The sequence below is a fragment of the Narcine bancroftii genome, chromosome 4 (genome assembly GCF_036971445.1).
Source record: "Narcine bancroftii isolate sNarBan1 chromosome 4, sNarBan1.hap1, whole genome shotgun sequence".
Classification (NCBI taxonomy): domain Eukaryota; kingdom Metazoa; phylum Chordata; class Chondrichthyes; order Torpediniformes; family Narcinidae; genus Narcine; species Narcine bancroftii.
The window spans coordinates 279611958-279632152 of NC_091472.1; the positions used below are offsets into that span (position 1 = coordinate 279611958).

Consider the following 20195-nt stretch of genomic DNA (forward strand, 5'->3'; position numbering starts at 1 on the left):
GCCGGGGTGCACCTACTCTCGTCGTCGGGGTACTCTGTCAGTGGAGGGAGTGTGATCCCGGACGAGCCCCCATTTGTTAGGAATTAAAGTACCTTTAAAGAAATTGCTCGAGACAAAAATTGAGAACAAAGAACATTTATTACTACAACAATGCAAAGTTGGGTGCTTCCCCTTACCCTGGGAATACACACACATACTGGGGCTCACCCAACTTTTATACAGTCAATTTCAGTATCAGAATGCCCTCCCCCTTACATTCTTCTGCCCCCTGGATGGGTTTGGCATAGGTAATTCTTCCTGCCTACGTGCAGTTTCAGTACACTTGGAGGACCAGGGGGTATCCTGTGGGTGTCCCATCATGTCATTGTCCTTATTCACACCTTCCTGATTCTCTGGGCTACAGTCTCTTGATATGCAGAGTTGACTCATTCTATCTAGGGTTGGCTAATTTCATATGTATAAATCTGTGTATGGTTAGCTAATTAGAAATGTATGACTTGGTACTTCTGTCCAGGGCTAGGAGACCCTTATCTGATCCAGACTACCTCAACTTCCTACATTCTATTGTACCTTACCATTCCTTATCTTAGTCCTATGGTCTTGTCACAAAGGATAGAAGATTCTTATGTTAATCGTGCTGACTCTGCTTTCCTGCATCCTAAGCCCCAAACTTATCCTGTTTGAACTGGTTTCAGCCATTTTACTGATGAACTTTAGTTTCTTCCATGTTCATAATTTTAGGTCAATTTTCCCATCTCTCACAGCCCTATAAGTGGAAACTGTGCAAGAAAATCATTTTGTTTCAAAGAACCAAAAAGCAACTTCTGTGATTCGAGACGTTACCCATTCATTACCATTGAATCAGAAGTAATGTGCACATGATGCACTGATACACATGCCTTAAGTCAGTCCAGTGATTAATGTCTTGGTAGAGAATGCCATGTTCTCTCTAATGCGAAGTCATAATTAAAAATCCTTGAAACCAACTGTATCACACATTGAGTGCTATGTTCAACAGATACATAGGTTGTGTCCATGTGATTTCAGAATGCTTATGTAAATGCAACTTGATTATAATAGCTATTCAATCACCAATTTCTTTACAAAATAAATGTAGCAAACTTTCTTAATAGAAACTTGCTGATGTTCATTGTTGTTCAGTGTTCTCTGACGAAACTACTCTGTCCCATCTTCATCATTCCAATTCGCCAGCCACCAGTCAACGTGCATGTGGAATTGTAGGTCGAACAAAATGTACTGCATAACCAACATTGCCCAGAGTTCTGGCAATGATCACCCTGCTTTACAGCCTCAACTCATGAAGAATAACATCCATATAGTGCTTTCATAACCTGATCAATCTTGTTAATAATTGATCTGAGAGCCTGTTTTCCATGGGCCATGCTCACATCTCAGTATTCTTCCATTTGCTCTGAGTACTCTTCCCTGTGGCGTCTCATCAAAAGCATTACTGTAAACATACAGGTATCTGTTTTGAATTCCTCTTGCCACTTTTCCACCCTACTGATCAAGCTTAAGGCAAAATTTTCCTCTTCCCTGTCAATTGCATAGAGACATTCTGCATCATCTGCAACCACAGGAACAATTTCCGTATCATCTCCAGACTTTCCTACATTCAAGTCAAAATCATTTAAAATACAAGAGCCTAGGTTCTGAGCTCTGTGGAGCCCCATGGAAAACAGTAAATAAGCACCATTATCCTTTGCTTCTTCCACTGATCCAATTTCTATTCTCCCTTGGATTCCATGGACTTCTACTACTTTGTCCATGTGGGACCTTATCAAAAGTTGTTATGTGCCAAAACATTTTTACTCAAACAATGTTCTTGTATGATAGAAAGGGAAAAATTCAATATTTGCAACGTGCTCACAGCTACAGGGACCGAAAGGAAAAAAAAATGTAAAAACCAGAACAAAATTTATAGAAAGCACAATAACGTCAAAAATAACATCATGAATAGGATGTTTCACACAGTTTATTTTATTACTGCAGGTAACAACATCACACAATTATGCTCCTAGAAAACAGTTCGTATCACGATTTTCTAGAATGCAAACCCATAACATCTGCACAGGACAGACAAATAGGAAATACTTTTCTCAAGTAAGTCATTATTCTGAAGCATTAAGGTAATAGACTATTAAGTAGCTGGAAGTGGAAATGCACACTGTTGATATTGAATCTGTATATGATTGACAACTACTGTAAGCCTTCATGTAGACCAAGAAAAGATGGTCTTGGAATACAAGGAAAATGTTAAATATCAGATTATAATCTATGACATGATATCACAATATCTATACATATCATCTGAGATTACAGCCCAAGACAAGATCATATAAAAGACCATAATTGACTTAGTACAGCATGTTTCGATATGAAGAGTGAGATGTAGCAACAGCAATGAAGAAACCTTGATAAAATGTAGGCTATTTATGAATGAAAGAATTAGCTGGCAGAGTTATTGGTAAAAGGGACAAATTCAATCGGATTATCATTATCTTATTTTCCGCAGTGCCATGCTCTTTTCCATCCTTTATTTCCTCATCTCCAGTCCCCATTCCTTACTCTACCAACTTTTCACTATACAGGTATAACCAGTTTTAGGATTACTCATTACGAAAATTCATTTTTATGAAAATAGCCTTCAATAGTAGTGAGTGGGTCTTCACTTTACGCCATTTTGGCTTACATAAGATTTCATAGGAACCTAGTTTCGTAAATTGGGGTATACCTGTATACTTTACCATCTCCATAATCTTTTCCATAATCTGACAGCATTGCTCTCAACCAGGCTGAGTACTAGAGCACAGTAGAGGCCCTTTGACTCTCGATGTTGTGCCTATCCATATATTCCTTTAAAAAAAACTAAGCCTTCCCTATAGCCCTCTATTTTTCTTCCATCCACGTGTCTAAGAGTCTCTTAAATGCCACCTCCACCCTCGGCAAGGCATTCCACAACTCTGTAAAAAAAAATTACCCCCATAAGGTCTCCCCTCCGTTCACTTATGTCACTATACATCAAACCTTGTGAATACACATTGTAACTGAAAAAATTTTTAAGCAAATAATTTGTTTGTCCTGTACAATACTTTACTTTAAATACGACCCTGTCATTTTGGGAAGATTGCTGTATTCTTGGTCATAAATTCTGTTTCCTCCCTGTTCAAATGGTTTTTACTTTGTTCACTCTGCTTCCAACTTCTTGACTGCTGCAATGTTAAAAATACACTGTTTTGATAACTTCCAATTTTGAAGAAGGCTCCATATCAAACATATTTCTTTCTCAATACATGCTGCCTGACCTGTTAGTTGAATCAGCATTTTCTATTTTTCCTTTAGAATTCCCATATATGCTTCAATTTACTTTCATTTTAAGATTATCCAAAGGTTTTAAATAGTCATTAATTCATCAAATGGTTTGGAGTTGTAAAGTCACACAACATAGAACAAGCCCTTTGGTCAAACATTTCCATGCTGACCAAGTTGTCATTCTATGATAGTCCCATTTTCCTGTATTTGGTCCATATCTTTCTATTCCCTTCCTATCCATAAATCTATTTTGCTTCTCTTTTTCCTATTGTTAGGGACACTGGGCAATGCTTGTAGTGACTCTGTTTTATGGAAGACAAATGTTGAGGTACAGGCCATCCCCAGGACACTAACGAATTCCGTTACCTGGGTCTCTCCATTAGCCAAATTTGTATGCAAGGCGAAACAGGTACTTTCAGTTTCTTCTTTTGCATTCATGAGATAACATTAGGCACATGCCCAAATTGGTGAACATCCCATTCATAAGTACAAGTTGTTCATAACCCAGACTGCCTGCATATCACATTTTTAATGGATTATTATGTGACAATAAAAGGAACCTTTGACCTTTACCCAATGTTTTTTTCATTTTGTAATTGTTCCTACTTATGCAGATTCCTTTGGTAGCTCATCCCCGATACAGACTACCCTACAAGTAAAAAAAGTTGTGCATCAGGTCACTCTTTAATCTTCCCCTTCTCACCCAAGCCTATGCCTTTGAGTTCTATAAATTTTTTTATCCTAGGAAAAACAGAGTATTCTCTTTATCCCCCACATATTATAAATCTTTGTAATCACCTACACTCTAGGCAAAAAAAATACCCAGCCCATCTAACCTCTCTCTTTAAGACATACTATTCATTCCCAAAACCCTAGTGAGTATCCTTTGCACATGTTCCAGGTTGTTCATGTCCTTCCTGTAGCTGAGTGACCAGAACTTCACACCGTACTGTAAATGTGATCTCACAAACATCTTGGGCAGCTGAATTGTGAGGTCCCAACTTTTGTACTCAATAACACAGCCAATGAAGGCAAGAATGACAACTGCCTTCTTCACCACCATGACCACCTGAGTTGTTGCTATTTTAAAGGAACAATATACCTGTACCCACAGATTTCTCTGTTCGAATACACTCACAGAGCCCTACCATTCACCATGCAAGACCTACCCAGTCTGACTTACCAAGGTGCAATATTTGATATTTTTCAGAGTTGAATTCCATTTCCCATCTTCCCAATTGATCTAGATTCTATTGTAAACTTAGATACCCTTTCTCACTATCCACTACACCACCTATTTTGAGTCATCCACAAATTTATTAATCATGTCAAAATCTCATTAATGTAGATTTTAATGATTTTTTTGTGTTATAGAATAGCCAATTTTAAAATACACATTTGTTGTTCTATGCAATATTTTGTAGAGACTAAATCTGAAATTATTTTTCAAAATTTAAAGCAATTTTTTGACTATAACCTGGCAAAAACAAGAAACCATAGAAGTTAATGGTTAAATTACATTTAAAATTATATTTTTTAAATTTAGACATACAGCAAATTAACAGACCCTTCCAGCCCATGCCATCCAATTACACACAGAAGACCTTCAAGCCCCAGATGTTATGAAAGGTGGGAGGAAACTGGAGGGCCCAAAGGAAACCTACACAGACATGGGGAAAACATACAATCTCCTTGCAGACTGTGCCCGCCCAGGTTGTTGGTGTTGAAACTGCATTGCTCTAATCGCTATGCTAACCTTGCCATTGAATAATAACATTTATTGAAAGCTCACTTTTCACAGAATATGATGTTTTATGTCTTGGGCAGTAACTGTAGTTAATGTTCTCAAACTGCAACACACTTTCAATGTACCTATTTAAAAGAGTCCTGCATTTCCAACTACAGTTGAGTTCATTGGCTGCGTCTTCACACTGCATAAAACAATATCATCCTGAGGAACAATATGTCACAAATTATATTTTTCATTCTATTTAAACATTTTGAAAGTCTCAAAGCTTCCTTTTCCATCGATTGAGGCTTAAATTTCTACCATTAGTTTATGTTGTTACATGTTTCTAACAAAGTTAAATTTTGAAAATTGCTGAATAACCTGTGAGCACCTATTACATTTCACATTTTTAATGTTTCCAAGCAAATATATTAAATACATAATGTTCAATGTACTATTAGTGCAATTCTATACTCCTCAGGAATAGAAGAACCTTGACATTATTTTAACAGTATCAAAGGTTTCCCCCCCACCCACCCCCCACCCCCTTCATGTATTGTGAGAACTATAATAAAATATTTTTTTTTTAATCAGGAAATGGGCAACACAGACTTCTTAAACCTGACAATTTGGTCCTGTCAATAACCAAATCTGGAATAAATCTTCTACTCTACTGATAAGTATTCACCTTTTAATTAAATGCTTCCAATTGTGTAGTTGTGTGACTTTTTAAAAATAAAATAAGCAGACAAGCTACATTTATCTGGATTGGAATTAAACAATCAAATTTTGAAACACAAACAGGCTAGTAAATCCATTGTACTTATGACAGCTTTAGTTGATTCTAAAGCTATCTAGTCTCACAAGGTTGGTGTATGTTAAGCTTTAGTCCACATTTTGTCACTTATTTCTGCTGAATGTTTCCATTAACTGAGACAAGACAAACAAGCATACAATTTCTTTGCCTTTTGCATGAATGCTAACACCATACTGAGTAAACTACCACTGAATAATGCATGTTTAATATCCCAATATACAATGCCATGAAAGCAAAATTATATAGCATGCAGGATTCTGCCATGAATTTAAATTGATCGCAGAAGAGTTCCAGTTTTCTGAGGTCTGTTTTATTATTGTACTAAATTAAGCTCAGCAACACAAAAAAAATCTATGGCAATGTGATCATTAACAAAAATACTCACTTTGTAAATATACACATCGTCAGAACAAGCTGCTGGCTTCTTTTCAGTCCACAAAGTGTGGAATTACTACTCAATAGACTCACTGGGGAAGCGGGTCTCTCAACAATCAATATTGAAGATGCAGACTGAGAACGTTGACCTGTCTCGTCTGCAGGAAGCACAACATTAAATATTCTTGAACATAGTGCAGGGTCAAATGGCAATGCACTAGCAATGATGTCACATAGAAGAAATCAAAAGGTTTTCAGATGGTTCACTAATTCAGCCCTATTTGTTACACCCACATCAGTCTTCAGAGGAGTCAGTTTACAAAAACAGCTCGTCTCTGTGTCAGCTACACCTGGCATATCAAATTACAATGGCCAAATCACCCACAAAAGCAAGGCCGTTTGGACATAATTATTTGGCATTTACTGCCTTTTACTTAGCACACCTATCCTCAGCTAAAAATGGCAAATATTAGAAATTTGGTGGTGCATGATGCAGCAACACTCATCGACTTAGAATGCATGGGAAACCAACAATGTCACAAACAGACCGAGAGGCTTCAAATAAATCTGAATAAGGAGAGCATTTGAGATTTCATCAGTAACAAACTGAAACATTCACAAAGCTAAAGCTCTGATAGTGATGCTGCCGGCTGGTTTGAAAGAATTCTCAAACCACCAGGGAACAGTGACAAAATCTAAGTTCTAATACATCCTTCAGAAAAAAAATACAAATTTACCACTGGAAAACAGACACAAAGCCACGAGGGAAGCATTTTCTTGTTTGTGATAAGAAACCCTCCAACAGGATCACTCACATCTACCACAGCCCACCACAAAAAAAGGGAGAATCTGCCAAGTGATTGTATAAAATCTCAGTATGCAGCAAAAAAAGAGAACCTAGCAGAAAGAAAAAATCCAGAGTCACAACAAATGCACACGACCAAAGTCTCACCAAAGAAATGTAACATCACGCATTCCAGAATATTGTAACATTTCACTCACACACTAGTCAAATGGGGGTACAGACAAGAAAATGGCTAAGTTGCATGAAATGGAGATCATGGAAAATGGGAAAATATTTGCTACCAGGATATGAGTGATGCTTAGCATTTATAAAATGGTTTATATCACTCCCACCAGTAGCATCTCCAAGTGCTGGATTTCTATGTTCTCAAGGTAGTAACTTTATACTGAAAGCGAATCAAAATTGTAAAGATGATCCATTGAATGAGGCAGATGGTAGAGGGGAAAGTGAGGACAAAGGGAGCCTCATACTTCAGAGAGATGGAAGGAGTGGGTGACAAAACAAAATGGCACACATGTGGTTGAAAGAGCTGTCAACTCTGGTGGAAATGAAATCAAAGCTACGAGAAAGGAAGACATTTTCTCATGGAGTACATTTCCTGTCTCTGTCAGAAAACACCGAGATTGATACAGTAATGTGCAGCACTAGAGATAACTTTCAATAAAATAAGTACTCCAAAACATTTGCACGTTCATGCATCATGCTGCCAGGAATGTGCAAGAGAAATAAAACAATTCTCCGTCTCACTGGAGAAAAAAAAATGAAAGTTGATGTCACTTTCCTGAGTCCAACAGTGTGCAGTGCTACATATTGTTAATATGGTGCACTGTGAGCTGGTCACTTAAGTGCTCTCTTATCTTAAGTCAAGAATGATGAATCCCATGAGGAGAAAAAATATAGGAAGGAAGGAAGGACTTGAACAGAACAAGGAATTTTTTTAAGCAAGCCCTTGTGTCTATTTTGCCTGCTGCCGAGTTTATTTTCAAGCAGATTAAGTTATCAAATATATTTTACTTGCAAACTAACACCTAGTCCTCTCTTGTTTTCATGCTTCACGTTGTAAGTGTTTTTGATGACGCTGGAAATGGAACAAAAGCATTGTTTAAACATATTCATGAGCTCAATAATTTTTCTGCACATGTTCCACTTAATACAGAGGAGAATTTTGAAAATAACAATGTTTCAAGTTTCAGGTGAGGTGTGGAACATGAAAAGAACAGAGGGAATGTCTCTGCAACTTTAAAAAACAGCTTGTACTGCTTTTGATTCAAGATCACCAGCCTGAATGGTAATTGTATTTCAACTTCCACAGATGCTGTCTGATCTGAGTATTTTGGATAATTTGTGTTTTTACTTTAGAATTGCAACATTTTTTGTTGCTACTTCATATGCCCCTCATCTATCATGTCAGAACACGGTCTACATCTAAATTAAATGGAGATGTTTCATCTTGTTCTCTGATGAAGCTACATTTTGCATTGCTGTGATAGATGATGTTACATGGTATTTTCCCATCATAGCTTTCAGAATTCCATTTGCCTCCGGATTCTGTGTGAATGCGCAAAAGCAGTGGTATCACTAGGGTGGGGGTCACCCAGTGAGTTAACTCATGGAGTCACACCTCCTGGTTCTCTTTCCCTCTCCTCCTCCCCCCCCCCTCCTCAAATGGACATCCTCCTGTACCAAACTATACAGAATCCTTATTTTTTTAAAAATCAAAGCTAGAAAACCTCAGCAGGTCGAACAGCATCCTTTATATAGGAAAGGTAAAGATATATAACCAAAGTTTCATCAAGGAATGATTTGTGTTTTACAGAATCCTTAGTAATTTTTGTACGAACATTACTCATAAATTGTAATTCTCAAATAGGACTAATAGCAATAGTAGAGATATAAACAAATAGCAGAATTAAAATTACACCTTTAAATTGCTATAGTCCTATATTTCTTTGGTTTCATGTGGTTAAAGTGAAAATTTTGTAACATTAGAATTCTAAAGAAAAATGTTTAAGAACTACATCAAAATTAAGTTGATTTTTACATTAAACATTATTGTTACATGAGATACATTAACAGATTAGGTTTGTATAATCAGTAATGGCCCAAATAATGTAGAGCTTCATTCTCAAAAAAGTTATTAATATTGGTTCACAAATACTAACTACCACAATATTGTGGCTCAAACACCTGAAAATTTGACAAAAGCAGCGACTATTAAAAACTCCAGCAGCAACGAAAACAACAGCGCATGCTTGTACCGCATGCAGATGAAACCACGTGATTTGAAGCGTCTTTGTAATTGGGCAATAATGACACCTCTGACTGGAGAGCATTAGAAGGTTTTAAAAGTAAATTAGCTGTAGTCTTAAGTATATTGACGCATGCAAGCTGGGCTTGTTGTTGCTTTAACTACAAGGAAAAAAATTATAACCAATTTCTGCTGAAACACTGCACAAAAACTGTTATAGACAGTCATTTTGGTGTCACCCAGTGCAGTCTGCCCTCCCTCCCACCCCCCAAAGTGATGCCAATGTGCAGAAGTTCTGAAGTATCTGTACATTGAAAGTTCCATAATTGCATTGCATTTTTTTTAAAAAAGAAAACCTGATGGTTGGAATGTAATCTTGAGAAGTTAAGAGTTTATGTATTGCTTGTGACAGCTTCAGGATGCCCATTCACCTTGAATCATGGGTTCTGATATTCTTAGGTATTTCCATGAATGTAGCCTTCCTTCATTAGAACTCACCTTCCACTTCTTGATTCTTATTATAGTAGTAAAGTAGCCTGTTGCTTTTGATCACCCAAACAATGAGGATAAGTGCCACAGTTTGAACTGGGCTCCTTCCAGCTCTGATTTAGATTGGGATTTATTACCTTCAGGATAAGTAAAAGCAGCAAAATAAAACCAACAAGCCACAGCAAAATATGGAGTAATCAAAACGTTGAAGGAAATTGTGCAATTGGCCTTGAAAATGTGAAAGGCAAGCAGGCAAATGGGGTTGACTGCTGAGAGAAGTTGAAGATGGAAGGGGATGGATAGGTTGGAAAATGGACAGATTGCTAGTCAGAAAAATGCTGATCATGGTCACCCAGGTACCAACAGGTAGAAAAGGAAATGTAGGTAAAGGGCAAAAAAGGTGACTGAGGAATAGAGAAATAAAATAGAGATTGAAATTGTATAACTTATTCCATCATTCCAGCAGTTTTGGTATTGTGCACAGAATTATTCAAGTCACCCTTCACTTTATTAAGCCAATCCAAGGTGAAAAATTATAGGTCTATGCTGAGTTTTGCCTTTGAAATTCCATTGTTGTACCATCCATAGGCATTAAGGGAATAAATGTAGATGAAGAATAACAATTCTGACTTTCAGAAGGTTAATCAGCTGTTTGATGTTTTGTGAGATCTATATTTCTATTTTCATCTTACATTTCTGGAGATATCATATTTCAAACTTTGCATGAAACTTGGAGGAACATTGAAAGGAATTTACTCAAGTGATAGCGATGTTCTGGCAACTTATGAATCACAAATTATTTACATGTACAGCATCATTGGTCATCACTAACTCTGGTTGGATTCCATGCTGCCAGCTCAAGTACAATTAAATGGTTTTCTTCAAAGTTCACAATTGTTCAAACATCAAGGAGAATGTAAACAATTTCCAATATTTTGTGATATTGAATAATATTTCAATTGGACATATCTCCAGAATAACAAACTTCACAAGAACTGGTGAATTTGGGAGAACTCCAACATTTGTTTAATTTTGTTTTATTTCTGCCACCGACAAACAGACATGAAAGCTCAATTGTACAAAGTGTTGGCAACAAGACAGGTTGTAGAGTCAGCATTAATAAAAACAAATCCATTTGGATTTCAGCATTCAAAATGAGTCTTATTTTGTGCTTTGGTAATTAGTAAACATATCTGTGCATGGAGGCAGTTAATTACAGTATTTGAGTAGTATTCATGGGACACTATCATCAATCAGTAGGAAGTGTTACAAGAGACGGCTTAAAAATATCTTCTAAAGAGTAAATGCAGAAACTTCATGTTTTTGCAATAACAGTGTCCTCTGTCTTAGCAAGCATACACTTGCTGTTGTCATAAATACACCCAAGATTGCTCACAATAAATCGTCTTTAGAAGGAGAGGAGCATTGTACCATGTAATGACAATGTATTACTAGATTGCCAGAGTGCAGTTGTTCTTAATCTATACCATCTATTTAAAGCTACCAAGTTAAGCTGGAGTGAGGAAACACATTTTAACATCAGCGTGAGACATGTCAGGACCAAAGCACAATTGTGTTCTTAGAAGCAGGCAAAAATTTATTTTACTTTTTTTATTCTTTCTTACATTTTCAGATAGGTCAATATACTGGAATTGAAAAAGAGCAGGAAATTTGAGCAAGCTCCTTAGGTTGACTTCATTTAGATATTGAGCAAACATGCATCCCACAAATTCAACTCCATTGTCATGCTATTTTGCAAGTTTGGCAGGGAGAAAAACTCGAACTAATTCTGTAAATTTTTATCTGCTACAGCATCCCTTATCTTCAGTAAGGGAGTGCAAGTACCAAGAGACCACCTGAAACCTTTCACGAACAGCAAATTACTCTGATGCAGAAACCTTTGCCTGAAAAATTGTTGGCAGATTTCCCCCCCCCCCCCCCCCCCCAATTTGTTTGTGTACCCATCTGGGGTTTCTGCTGCCAGAGTTATGAGCGATTGAGAAGCAATGAGGAAATTCCTGGCACTTCTACTTTCTTGGAAATGTCATGGATTCATATCTACAACGTACACCTTCAATCTGTTCACATGCTTCAAAAACCAAGGTTCCCCGAAATCTAGTTCTCTTTGTCTACTTGGTCTGGTCTTGAAATGAATGGAGTCACTTAAACTGGGCCAGAATACCTTGCATAACCCCTGAGAAACTGCAGAAAGCTAACTTTCACTCCTGAATTTCATGAAGAGTTCAATGTCAGAATGCAGTCAAAACCTGACAGGTGATTAGGATCTTGTTCCTTCATAGGGTTCTCCCAGAAATTAGAAGGAACTACCAGCAGTTGCACACAATGTTTCTAAAATCCAGGGAATTTTGTTTAAGCATCTAACCAGTTTTACTAGTTTGCTTAGGCTTGGATCTTTCTCGACACCAAATTATCTGTTCAGTGTTCATAATCCATATCAGAGACCTTAGCCACAGATTCTAGGATGAAGGTTCATGCACTGAGGATATGCTCCGTTATTGGAGAGATTATCTCTCAGATGTGATTTCAACTGATACACAACAACCCAATCATAGCACAATTCAAAGAAGATCAGTGAATTGTTGAGGGTAATGTATCATTCAGACATTTATTTCCAAAGCCCAATTTGACTATATGTTTCCTGCAACAGCAATCACATTTTCAGAAGTACTAAATTTACTATGTTTATGGATATTTTCTTGCTTTTGAAATTATTTATAAATTGTGTAGCTGAAATAGCATTCAGTGGTGAGAGTGTACTTGCAATCAACAAGGAAATAAGGCACAAAAGCACTCAAGTTGACAAAGCTTATAAAGATTGAGTGGCTGTGAACACATAAATGCTAAGGGAAAGTCCAAATCATTGTTGGAGGTTACATTTATAAATTTTGACAATTAATGATGATCAGCCAACTTGCAGTGGTCATCATTGATAGCATTTGTATGCAAGTTGCTGCATCATTTTAAATGAGTTTCTACAATAGGGATTTGGTCATAGCACGGTCATATCACTAATATGAAGGCAAAGTGGTAAAGAAGTCAGAATCTAAACCATACATTCTTCTTTGAGTAAATATATTTATATTGCTCAACTGTAGAAGTACATCCACCAAAATAAGTGAAACACCTCTACATCTTCACAAGGGTAAATAGTGATGGGCATAAATAGTGACTATATATTCTGCTATTTTTTTTTAATATAAAAAAATAAAACACCAAGTCTATTCACTTACTTTATTGAATTAAATTCTTAACTTCAAAATAGTCCTTAATTTAAAATATTTTATTGAACTTTATTTATTTTATGTAGTAAAGGCATGTCAGTAATGCTTAAAGTAATGGGCTACATGTATGATAAAATCTCTGACCATAATTCACCGATAGTTTGAAGATGCTTTACGAGTTGTGCTATATCTTCCAAATGGAAGACTGAACTCCCAAATGAACTTAACAGGCTAGGCCTCAGTAAATACTGCACCATTGGCCCTGAGGAGAGGCCCTGTTACTGGCTCCTGCAGATACTGATGGCAAGTAATGTCCACAAATAGAGTGGCCTTGTATTTTTCTTCCTCTCCCCAACCCAGGAAATGGCAAAGATGAGAAAATTCATTGGTTTTCGATGTCAATCATCTTGGTGGAAAAGTATATTTAAAAACTAAACTTCCAAATGTTTATTTTAAAATGCATAATTAATACACCACTGTGATATCAAAACTCAATCTTTTATTCTTTACTTGACCTATTGCCCGGAGTTCCCCCACACACTCTCCAGCTCCCATAACAAACCTTCATCACAAACTGCTCTTTTCCTATTCTCACCATATTCCAAAATGTGCCAGAGATCCCGTTCCTTCCCAAGTTCCATTCAGTGAAAAATTCTTGCCAGCCAATGACCCAAGTGTTGAAGAATTTTGATACACCTTCAGTCATTGGATGAAGACACCACTAACCACACTCTAGCAGATTAAACTCCAAGCAGCATGATGAGGGACCTAATTTCCCCATGAGATGAAGAGGTTGGCAATTGTCTGGGGGGTTGCACTAATCCAGACACTTCCATTCAAAAACAGAGCAGATATTGCAGCTACTCCTAGTACTGCTCTCCAAGTTCTCCCTCCCCCCCTCTCTACCACCCCATCTCCCCCCCCCCCCCCCCCCCCCCGCTGATGAACATCCTCTCTGTTAGAGATTGCAAGGTAGGAATTTGCCTTTGATTGCAAATGTTATTTTAGGGCAAAACTACGAGTGAAACATTTTTGTTTAGATTTGTTTTTTATGTGATTTCCTGTCATATTTTAACCCTACTAGTATATTGTTCACAGAACAAGCTGCATTGGTCAGTCCAAGCAGGCCTGGGCTAATACAAGCACTATGAAAATGTTGTCTTAGGCCTGGCATGCTTGGAAGGCATTCAAATAAGTTGAGATTTTTCTTGGCAACTACAGAGCACTAATTACATCCAGCTGATTGACAACCTGCTTCAAACATTCCACCCCACAGAAGTGCAACGGGTCATTGAAAAATCATTTTCTACATTCCCAATCGGACGTCTTCCCTGCTGATCTTGGTGCAGTCAGCGACAAACATGGTGAAAGGTTTCACCAGGACATGCGACCATGTAAAAGGGTCAATAAGCCAACTGGAATCCATCAATGCTGGCCAACTATCATTGGTCACTGACACGAGAGGCAGAGGAGTATAAACAAAAAGTTGCAGAAAAATATTTTTAGGTCAGTTGAACGAATGCGATGTGTCAGCATCATTATGCTAAACAGGCCAAATTCAATAAAAGCTCATTTAATGTTTCTCCAACTTCCAATGCGATGCAGCAAATCTGAAATTATCTTTGTGTTCAGCTAAAGTTGTCCATCATATCCCCATCTTTTTTAAAAAGTAGCCCCTTTAAAAAAATTGTCGCCCAGAGAGATTTAAAATCATTAAATTTGACGACACCCCAAATGCAAGATAACTGGATTTAGCCCTCGTAAACCATGCTCATTTAGATCTGTCAATGACTTGATAACCAAGAAGTGTTTTGGAAAACAACAAGAGGAAGAGGAAAGAACATGACTTGCACAAGTCCCCCAATTGCCTCTTCCTAAAGGCTGTCATAGAATTCCTCCAGCAAGTCTTCAAATTGGGAATATGAAAACATTTTCCATTCCATTGGGTGCCTTTTAACATTGCATATTCTTTAAACATTTTTACCATTTTAATGAGTGAAACTATTTTCTGGTGGCAAAGTAGAAAATGCTGGAAACACTTAGTTGCAAAGAGTTTCAGGTCAATGAGTTTTCATCAAGACTTTTACGTCTACCAGTATGTTGATAACATTTGAAAGCATTAGCAAAGCAAACTGACTAATCCCCTGAAGAGATTACAATCGATTCCACCAGTGTTCCAAACTGATGCTATCTCAGGACTTCTGCTTTCGCACTGGGGTGCAATATTTCACATGCCTCCAATTTATGAATCAGAATTTTAAACTGTTTAAAGGATGTATCAGTGCCATGTGAAGTTGGAGTCTTTCTTTTCACTCTACAAAAACAGGAAATTTTACTAATATTTCAATCTGAATACCCCAGTTATTGTCATTGAAAAAATAAAGTGAGAAATGAGCAGAAAATCTGTCCTTTCTAAATGGAGAAAATGCAGTCATAAATTGCTACAATTTCTAAGTTTATTAAATATCAAAACTATTTCATTTTCAACAGCAAATATAATTTTTAACTTTCACAAAAGCTCTAATGTAAAATAAAATCATTCTTGCCTTGCCTTAAAATCTTTGGAACAACAACGTATTTGCAGTTAGAGATCCATTATAATATTTGTAAACATTAATCATCTGAAAGTTGAGGAACTCTTTCATCCCATCCTCCATAGGGAACCTAATTGTATTCTTGAAAGATGACTGAATAATTTTAATTGTGTCATTACTAAAGTACAGAGATGATTTATAAAACAAATTGAAGTGATGAAGAAGATGCTGCCATTAGTAAAGTTATTTTTAATTATTTCTTTCTATCACACTTTTTCTTCCCTTTTCTGCAAATAAATTGTCTGTGGAAAAAATGCTCTTAAAAATGGAAGTATCATTAATTTTAATTCTATATAGGATTATTGATTCATTAGGGCATAGTGTTTAGCACCACACTGTTCCAACGTCAGCAACCCGGGTTCGAATCTGATGTTGTCTGTAAGGAGTTTGCATGTTTTTTCCAAAACTTACAGGGTTGTAATTGGGCAGCACAGGGATTCAATGGCCAGAATCAGATTCAACTGTGTTGTAAATAAAATTAAGTTAAAAATTAAATTTAGAAAGTATAGAGTTGGAAAACAGTATCTTGCCAATTGAAACCAGAAAGATTTTTAGCCTCCAGGCCTCACTGCCACAAATATTCTCTGGAACCAAAAGAAAACAGACTGGCAATTGGAATTCACTTAACTAGTGACTGGTCATAGACATACAACATCTCCTCACTAGTCAGGAAGGCCCAAGAACAACTGCACTCCCTGAGAACTGAAGGAGGCAAGGCTACCAACCACCATTGTCAAAATTCGACAGGAGCTCTATTGAGAGCACCCTGGCTGGCTGCATCACGTGCAGTTATTGCAGAGAAATGGATCAGAGGTCAACCTACAGGATCACTGGAATCTCCCTCCCCCAAGCGAGGTGATCTACTGGGATCTGTCTGAAAAAGGTGCACAAAATCATCGGGGACCCTGCATGCAGCATCTTTTAACTGCTCCCATCAGGGAGGACATACAGGTGTATCAGAGCCAGCACCACCAGGCTGAGAAACAGCTTCTTCCCTCCGGCAGTGAGACTGCTGAACGACCAAAGAACTAATCAAACTAACCTTCCAAAGACTCATATTCATGAAACAATGTTTATTTATTTGTATCCATGAACACTTATCCTGCATATGTATTATTTGTCTGTATATAGGTTGTGTTTGCACTGAGGTCTAGAGAATGCTGTTTTTGTTAGTTTGCACTTCTGCAATCAGTTGTCAATAAACTTGACTACAAATTAGGTGACAATGGCTTTGCTCCAAAACTTAGTTTGTAATAGAAACAATTGCAGTCAAATGCAATGCTTTTTCCATAAATTGTGAGATTCAGTTAAGTCAGTCTTTCACTTGACAATTTTCTTTACATTTAGTTTGTTATGCTAAGTTAATAAACCAAGTACTTAAAATTAGCAAATCAGGAGATTGTAGGTTAGGGCTCATCATCAGAGGCTTGAGTACAAAAATATAGACTTGTGCTACTGTGCATATTGAGGAAGTGCTGGACCAAGTTTCTGATGAGGCTAACAAAACTCTCATCTGCTTTTAGAGATCCTTTGGCATTCCTTCGAAGCAAAACTGACATTTCTTCCTCCATCATTTTCAATATTAGGTTGCTGCTTGTGAGAGTTCCCAATGTGAAAACTGGTTGCAGTATTTCACATTGCATTCAAAAGTATGCATTAGTTGTGAAGTCTTGTAGAATGAAATAACTGAAAGGTGATAGATTATTGAAAGCCTTTTTTTTTTTTATAAATCCCTCAAACATCACACTTCTGCCAAATTAAATTCCAAAAGGTTATCAACATCATATAAACAGATTTGGCAATTCTTCAGATAAGTAGCCAGGTGGCCAAGGAAATTATTGTGGACTTTGGGAGGAAACCAGTCCTGAATCAATCCTCATTGAGTGGTCAGCAGTAGAGAGGGTCAAGAACTTCAAATTCCTGGATGTCAACATCTCCGAGGATATTTACTGTGACATAGCAGGCACCAGTATTCACTCCTTTGAGGACATCTACCAAACACCCTTTATCCTGAAGGACCCCCACCACCAAGGCCATGCCCTCTTCACTCTACCACTGGGAAGGTACAGGAGCCTAAAGACAAATACTCAATGGCACAAGGACAGCTTCTTCCCCTCTGCCAAATTCCTGAATGAATAATGAACCACAGGCACAGCTTTATTTTGACTCCTTATCCCCGCACCCCAACTATTTTTTACTTATTTTGTAATATGGTTTATATAAATGTTTGCACAGTGATGCTTCTGCAAAACAATTTAAGACATGTTCATGACAACAAATTTTGATTCTGACGTATAGAAAAAGTATCTACCAGACTTATCTTTGTAAAAAAGTACCAGAAAAAAAAACCAGACTACTTTGCCATGACATTATATTTCGCAAGACTTCCAATTTTCTGGCTTCGCTAACTTTGCTATCAAGTACCCTTGACCCTATTGTCATAGTGCCAGCCCCACCCATCATTCTCATTATTACACCTGGATTGGCATGCCAGCTGTAACCCTTTTACTCCAAAATGTCATCCATAAATGTGTAGTATACAACACTCCATGTACTCCATGGCATGAAAGCACATTTTGCCATGTTGGACCACTATTTCCCTCAAAAGATATTCCTCAGGGGGCGTGCCACATGAGGTTAGACTGGTAATCCCTGCTCTCCTCGAAAAAGTTGAGTAACAAAAAAGACTAAAAGTTACAGAAAGTATAATAAAGAACTGTCTAAAAACATCAACATGCCACTGAAGAAAGATAAAGGCCTTACTGCAATACAAGAAATGGAGCAAGTAAGAGGCGCCAAACAGGTTTCATCAAGAATAGAAGATAAGCTAAACAAAAATTCTGAGTGTTGGACTTTAATGAATATTTATGCTCCTAATATAGATGAGGAATTTATGTTGGATTCTTTCAATTTAAAAATCAGGTATTTGATAAAATAATGGTAGGAGGTAATTTTAATTGTTGTTTGGATCCATTATTAGATAAATCTCCAAAATCAGTAATTTGAACCAAAATGGCCAAACAGTTAATGCATTAATGAAAGATAGGAATTTAGTAGATATATGGAGAAAGTTAAATCCTAAAAGGAAAGATTTTTCATTTTATTCATGTTGGGCACCTCCAGTTGCCCCAATAATCACCAGGACAAAGATTGAGGGGAACAATAGGCTTTATTGTACATAAGACTTGAGCTGGCCTGGATCCAAGCTAGGGAAGTGCAGGGAAGGGAGAGGTGGCTCGACCTTTTATGGCCTGGGTCACAAGGGGAGAGTATCATCAGGGGGTGGGCCAGCCCAAGCCTTTACCAGCCAACGAGTACATATAAACAATACCATTACAATTCATTTCAACATGATTCTTATTCTAGAAGAAATTTATTTTTAGTATCAGCACAATTACAAGGCTGGGTTTTGAATGCTAAATATAAGAGTAAGATTTTGACTGATCATTCTTTGCTATTAACATGTAATGGTTCAGAGAGAATTGAGAATGTTTATCATTGAGATTTTAATTCTTTGTTGAAAAATGCTGAATTTTTTTCAATTATAATGAATCAAATACAGCTTTTTTTGAAAATAAATAGGTTCAAATGATAGCAAATTTGTTTATGGGAAACTTTAAAATCTTATTTAAGGGGACAAATCATTAGTTATACTGTTAAAATTAAGAAACATATAGCTGAAGTTAATAGATTGGACAGAAGCTAAGAAAGTACACTTAGCTAATATGAAATTACAATACAATTCATTACAAACATAAATTTGAGAAGTTATTACAGAGAAGTAGACAGATATTATGAAATGGGCAAAAGAGCTCAAAAGTATTAGTTTGACATTTAAAAATGGATCAAGCTTCTGGAAGAATAAATGCTAATAGATATGATTCAGTTATTTCACAAAAACCTCAGGAAATCAATGTTTCATAAATTTAATGAAAATTTGTATATTTCTGAACTTTTGGAAGATGAAGCCAAAATTGATATTTTTTTTTAAATCAGATTTGGATTTACTTTTTTTGAATAATAAGGATATTAAGGATTTGGGTGCTTCTTTTACTGTCAAAGGAGTAACAGATGCACTTCGATCTATGCTTAGTGGGAAGTCTCCAGGAGATGATGGTTTTAATTCTGAATTTTATAAAGAATTTCAGGACTTATTGATTTATTGATGGACCTATTGAAACAGGTGATGGAGATTCATTCTTTTCCAGATTCCTTTTCTAAACCAATTATTCTCAAGAAAGATCAAAAGTAGGGTCTTATAGACCTATTTCTTTATTGAATGTTGATTATAAAATTGTGGCAAAAGTTCTAGCTAACAGGTTAGCCAATTATTTACTAGGTATAATTCATGTAGATCAAGCAGGTTTTATTTAAAAAATAACAATATTCAGCAAATATCGCAAAGTTGATTTCTTTAATTAATGCTTCTCGGGAGCAATCGAACCAACCAATGGTTATTTTTCTCGATGCAAAAAAAAAGGCCTTTGATAGAGTAGAAGAGTTTTTTTTTTAATTTAAAGTTTTGGAGAAATTTAACTTTGGCCTTTTTTTTTTAATTGGTTG

The 20195-nt window shown here is 36.7% G+C and overlaps 1 protein-coding gene across 4 annotated transcripts in view; it reads right to left on the bottom strand.

Moving 5' to 3' along the window:
• thsd7ba (thrombospondin, type I, domain containing 7Ba) overlaps nucleotides 1-20195 on the bottom strand; it is a 1034072-nt gene that overhangs the window by 944121 nt on the left and 69756 nt on the right. Inside the window, exon 1 of one of the 4 annotated variants that reach the window (XM_069935129.1) lies at nucleotides 6265-6637. The exons of the other annotated variants lie outside the window; for them this stretch is intronic. The gene's annotated coding sequence lies outside the window, so the exon portion shown is untranslated. Of the gene's footprint in view, nucleotides 1-6264; nucleotides 6638-20195 lie in introns of those variants that run through there. 4 annotated transcript variants of the gene reach the window in all.